At 45.7% G+C, this 6318-nt stretch overlaps 1 pseudogene; it reads right to left on the bottom strand.

Annotated features, from left to right (window-relative positions):
* Positions 1-695: 695 nt before the first annotated feature.
* On the bottom strand, positions 696-899 carry LOC144501903 (U2 spliceosomal RNA; annotated as a pseudogene).
* Between the last annotated feature and the right edge of the window lie 5419 nt (positions 900-6318).

The raw sequence follows: 6318 nt of genomic DNA, 5'->3' as shown, positions 1-6318 counted from the left end.
TAGACAGAGTCAGTGGATGGGAAGCTGGTTTGCGTGATGGATTGGGTTACATTCATGACCTTTTGTAGATCCTTGCGGTCTTGGGCAGAGCAGGAGCCATACCAAGCTGTGATACAGCCAGAAAGAATGCTTTCTATGGTGCATCTGTAAAAGTTGGCGAGAGTCGTAGCTGACATGCCAAATTTCCTTAGTCTTCTGAGAAAGTGGAGGCATTGGTGGGGCTTTCTTAACTATAGTGTCGGCATGGGGACCAGGACCTGTATGCACCTTTCATAATTTGCATTGACTTCAGCAAAAATGAAAATTGGCAGCGATGTATAACAGGTGGTGGACTGAATATTACCCTATTTACTGCATAGCCCAAAGTCAAATTTATCCCCTCTCTGTTTCGGGGGGCTCCGATGCAACGGTGTAAGTGTATCGGAGTGGATCCCAGGCTTGTCCTAGCCCCGGGCTGCAGGCTCCCCTCCTGCATTTTGGGGTCATTTACTGGGTAGTCAGTTCTTACAAAAGGTCACAAGTGGCCCTTCTTGATGTGATCTTGAAAGACAGTGTAGCCCACAGCTTTTTTAAAATACTTTTCCAATTCAATCAAATCAAGTCCAATTCAGAGTCTCAACAAGTTGAGACATTTCCGATCCAGGCTGGCAAGACAAGGCAAGCGACCATTTACCCTGTCCTGGGCCTGATCCACATGAGCCAAGCTGATTGGAGGAGGGAAAGCAATTCCTCCTCCAAGACTTGATCTCATTTGCATCTTAGCCAAAAGGCCGAGATACCGCTTTTAAAAATTGCTTCATATGAAACATATGAAGCTTCAATGTAACCTAATGACCTCAACCAAGTGCAGCATCCAATCCATACTACACTTGATCTTAGCCAAAAGGCCGAGAAGCGATAGCTGAGTCAATCGGAGGCCCCATCCGGGCTAAAAGGGAAACTGACCTTTATTGGAGTCTGAACATGAGCCATTGCGCCTCCTAACAAGGTAAGCTGAACCCTGATCAAAGGCCTCAAAAGAACATAGCTCTTGGCTCTCAGCAGCCATGAGTTATTACGAGGCCCTGTAAAGGACCGGAGTGGCCCAGTGCTTCTCATGACATGATCCCATGATGTTTGGGGGCCACAGCTGGAACATCTGTTTCTGCCTCTGCTACTCAAAGCCCTCCTCCATGCTTTTATCATCTCCAGACTTGGATATACTCTCCTGGCTGCCTCCAAACTAAATGATCACTCAACGCATCTCTGTGATATTGGCTGAGGGGTAAATCTTGGCCGGGACACAGGGAGAACTTCTTGCTTCTTCCAGTGAGGGAGGGAGAGGGAAATTAGTTCAGGGCCTTGGCCTCAATTCTTCTCATGTTTCCCATCACTATTCTTCTTCCTTTGGAAAATCCCAGGCCGTATCACCCACCATTCTCTCACCATCGCCAGGCTTGTATCCCCGAATCCCTTACCTGACCTCAGCATGGCAGCACCATCTCCCCCTAGGGCATTCAAAGAGAAACCGCAACGCCACCTTTACAAGTCATCTAGAGATTGGCAAGACCATACGGCATGCTTGCCTTCATCGGCCGGGGCATTGAGTTTAAAAATTGGCAAGTCATGTTGCAGCTTTATAGAACCTTAGTTAGGCCGCACTTGGAATATCGTGTTCAATTCTGGTTGCCACGCTACCAGAAGGATGTGGAGGCTTTGGAGAGGGTACAGAAAAGATTTCCCAGGATGTTGCCTGGTATGGAGGGCATTAGCTATGAGGAGATGTTGGAGAAACTTGGTTTAATCTCACTGGAACGACGGAGGTTGAGGGGCGGCCTGATAGAAGTCTACAAGATTATGAGGGGTATGGGCAGAGTGGATAGTCAGAAGCTTTTTTCCAGGGTGGAAGAATCAATTACTAGAGGGCATAGGTTTAAGGTGCGAGGGGCAAGGTTTAAAGGAGATGTACGAGGCAAGTTTTTACACAGAGGGTAGTGGGTGCCTGGAGCTCGCTGCCGGGGGAGATAGTGGAAGCAGATATGAGAGTGACTTTTAAAGGGCATCTTGACAAATGCATGAGTAGGATAGGAATGGAGGGATATGGTCCCCGGAAGGGGACGGGGTTTTAGTTCAGTTGGGCAGCACGGTCGGTGCAGTCTTAGAGGGCCGAAGGGCCTGTTCCTGTGCTGTAATTTTCTTTGTTCTTTGTTCTTTCGATGCTGGTTTTGCTCGCGTGCTGAGAACAAATAACAAAAGAAACCTCTCACACTAATAGCGAAACTTATTGTCATGTGGTGAATAAAGATTCTGAACATCTGATTGTAAAACTCCCCCACTTTCCCAGTTAGTGAATCATTTGGACTTTTTAGAAAAAAAACGACGTATGTTTGTAGATTCCCTTGAACCGTTGATAAAATCCCTCTGCATTCCTACATGTCTGCACAACCAGCTCTCATCTTGGCCTCTGTAAGGACCTTGCACCGTATTCTAAAGCATTTCTTAAACAGAAAGGCTAGTTGGACCATGCAATGCTCATTGGGTCTCGAGTGTAACTAATGTGTTTCTGTTCTGGTAGTTCAAGGTAACTTGTCTAGTGAAACCCCTTAACATGGACATGCATTCACCACAAGAAGGGGGAAGAATGTGTTTAATGAAACCAATTGTCTTGAGGAAGTACCAGGGGCGGCACGGTGGCACAGTAGTTAGCACTGCTGCCTCACAGCGCCAGGGACCCGGGTTCAATTCCGAGAGCAAGGAGGTTATGCTGTACTTATAGAAGACTCTAGACCTCAGCTGGAATATCGTACACAGTTCTGGATACCACACTGTCAGAAGGATGTGAACGCATTGGAGAGGGTGCGGCAGAGGTTTACAAGAACGGTTCCAGGGATGAGAAACTTCAGTTATGAGGTTCGATTGGAGAGGTTGGGATAGTTCTCCTTGGAGAGAAAGCGACTAAGAGGAGATTTGATAGAGATGTTCAAAATCACGCTGGACAGAGTAGAGAGGGAGAAACTGTTCCTGCTTGTAAAAGGATCAAGACCGAGAGGGCACAGATTTAAACTGATTTGCAAAAGAAGTAAATGATGTGAGAAATAATCTTTTTCACACAGCGAGTGGTTGGGGTCTGGAATATACTGCCTGGAAGTGCGGTGGAGACAGGTTCAATCGAGGCATTCAAGAGGGCATTCGCTGATTACTTGACTAGAAACGAAGTGCAGGGGTACGGGGAAAAGGCAGACTGGCACTAAATCATAATGCTCGTTTGGAGAGCCAATGCAGACACGATGGGCCAAATGGCCTCCTTCTGCTCTGTAACAATTCTGTGATTCCTCACCCTCTGGAATTACCTCAGAGCCATGGCTGCAAGGCCCAGATTGTTCCCGTGGTAACCGGCAAGTTGCCTCTGGAGGTGGGAAAGGGGCAGGTAACCTTGCCTCCTTCACCCACCGGGTGAGCACCCTTGCCTCACTCACCCAGCGGGTGAACCTCCTGCTCCCATTTCATACCTGGAGACTTTTGGTTCCTTTCTTAGCTCCTTTGTGACTTCCATTCCGTTATAACACAGCTCCTGCAATTGTATAAGCTTGTTAGATTACACCAATGGCTCAGAGTACCATCAAGCGGGCTGAAAGACAGTACCCCCAACACTGCAGCACCCCCAACACTGCAGCACCCCCATAGCCCTCCCTCAGTTTAGATTTTGTGCTCACGTCTCTGGGGTAGCCAGGCAGAATCTGGACAAGAATACATATTGACTTTGCAGAACCATTCATAGGCCATATGTTTCTAATATTAATCGATGCACGCTCGAAGTGTCTGGATGTCCAGTTGATGAAATCCACGACGGCCACTGCCAGCATTGACAGATTGAGAAAAATCTTTGCCATAGGATCAGAGTTGGAGCCAGGATGGAGTAGTGTACAGCCGCATAGTTAGTCTGTCTGACAGTTTGTAACTATAGCTATTATTTTGTTGGCAATAAAACCTTTTGTTCTTAAGTCTCATTGATTTATGATTTATTACAGATCGTAACTTCTGCCTCCAATTTGTCGTGTTTTTCTTTGATGATTTTATTTCACTCTTGTTAGCTTTCCTTTCCTATCAGAGTGCACCCATCCTGCCATTCTCACTGCCCCTCGACACATCTTTTGTTTCTTAATTGACCCATTACCATTAGTTTTTGTACCACAATGCCTCTCATCATTTTAATCCCTCCTGCCCGCCACCCCTTCCCAGATCTTCCTTAATTTTGCTCTTCATCCCATCCGCCCCCAACTTTCACTTGCTCAAAACCGATGACATTTGCCAGTTCTGAGGCTGCCAGACCTGCTGAGTATTTCCAGCATTTTCTGGTTTGATTTCTACACAAAGTGGCTGATTCAGCCTGCCAATTGCAGGCAGTTTCTGATCTGTAAACAGAGTAAGTCAAGCTATCTACCTTCACACCCATGAAGGATTGCGAGGAGGCTATCAATGCAACATATGTCTTTAAAATACAACATATTTTTCTTTTATTCATGGGAAGTGGGCATCGCTGGCCAGGTCAGCATTTATTGCCCATCCCTAATTGCCCTCAAACTGAGTGGCTTGCTGGGCCATTTCAGAGGGCATTTTAAGAGTCAACCACATTACTGTGGCTCTGGAGTCACATGTAGGCCAGACCAGGAAAGACTGGAAGATTTCCTTCCTTCTTTTAATTCATTCATGGGAAATGGGTATCGCTGGCTGGGCAAGCATTTATTGCCCATTCCTAGTTACCCGTGGGCAATTGAGAGTCAACCACATTGCTGAGGCTCTGGACTCACCAGGTAAGGACGGCAGATTTCTTTCTCGAAAGGACATTCGTGAACCAGTTGGGTTTTTGCGACAATCGACAATGGATTCATGGTTGTCAGTAGATTCTTAATTCCAGATATGTTTTGTTGAATTCAAATTCCACCATCTGCTGTGGCGGGATTCGAACCCAGGTCCCAAGAACATTAGCTGAGTTTCTGGATTAATAGCCTCGTGATAATACCACTGGGCCATCGCCTCTCCTAGAGGGGGGTTAGTGAACCAGATGGGTTAGTACAACAATTGCTTCATGGTCAACATAGAGTCATAGAGGTTTACAACATGGAAACAGGCCCTTCGGCCCAACTTGTCCATGCCGCCCTAAACTAATCCCAATTGCCCGCATTTGGCCCATATCCCTCTATACCCATCATACCCATGTAATTATCTAAATGCTTTTTAAAAGACAAAATTGTCTTCGACTACTACCTCTGGCAGCTTGTTCCAGATACTCACCACCCTCTGTGTGAAAAAAATCTCCCTCTGGACCCTTTAGTATCTCTCCCCTCTCACCTTAAACCTATGCCCTCTAGTTTTAGACTCCCCTACCTTTGGGAAAAGATATTGGCTATCTAGTTGATCTATGCCCCTCATTATTTTATAGACCTCTATAAGATCACCCCTCAGCCTCCTACGCTCCAGAGAAAAAAGTCCCAGTCTATCCAGCCTCTCCTTATAACTCAATCCATCAAGTCCCGGTAGCATCCAAGTAAATCTTTTCTGCACTCTTTCTAGTTTAGTAATATCCTTTCTATAATAGGGTGACCAGAATTTCACATTCAGAAGTGCATTCATTAGACTTTTAATTCCAGATTTTTATTGAATTCAGGTTTCACCATCTGCCATGGTGGGATTTGAACCCGGGTCCCCAGAGCATTACCCTGGCTCTCTGGATTAGTAGTCCAGTGACAATAATACCACTCTGCCAGTGCCTCCCATATGACAGGTGCTTCACAAGTAATTGTGCTTTAGGCCAGAAGGGGCAGAAGACCATTGAAAATTTGCAAGACCAATTCTAGTCAAACCCTGCCATAAATGTAGAATTGCCTTGCTGAGAGATTTTAAGCATGAACTGAAATTATGTTCTTATGACGATTTCTACAAATGGTGCATAAAAATGATCAATTTATAAACCTTCATTCTACTTCATAATTCATCCATCAACACAACCTGAAGAAGCAGTGGCATTTTAAAAAAAATGAATGGCTACCTAAGCCTGGGATACCCAAACCAGTGAAATGAGGCAAGCTTATTCTCGGAGCAAGGTGCACTATTCAACAGGAATAATCCAGTGGGATTGGTTCTGCAAGGATTCAACTCAGTATTAATCCTGCACCTATCTCGACTCAACTGGAAATGCCGATTCTTCTTGTCTGAATTTAAATAAAAAACACTCAAGAAGCTTGGCACCATCCAGGACAAAGCAGCCCGCTTGATTGGCACCACATCTACAATCATTAAATCCTTCCACCACCGACGCTCAGTAGCAGCAGTGTGTACTAT

Source organism: Mustelus asterias, chromosome 1, assembly GCF_964213995.1.
Source record: "Mustelus asterias chromosome 1, sMusAst1.hap1.1, whole genome shotgun sequence".
NCBI lineage: Eukaryota > Metazoa > Chordata > Chondrichthyes > Carcharhiniformes > Triakidae > Mustelus > Mustelus asterias.
Note: the sequence above shows the minus strand (reverse complement) of the source record. Positions and strands in the feature narration are given on the sequence as shown.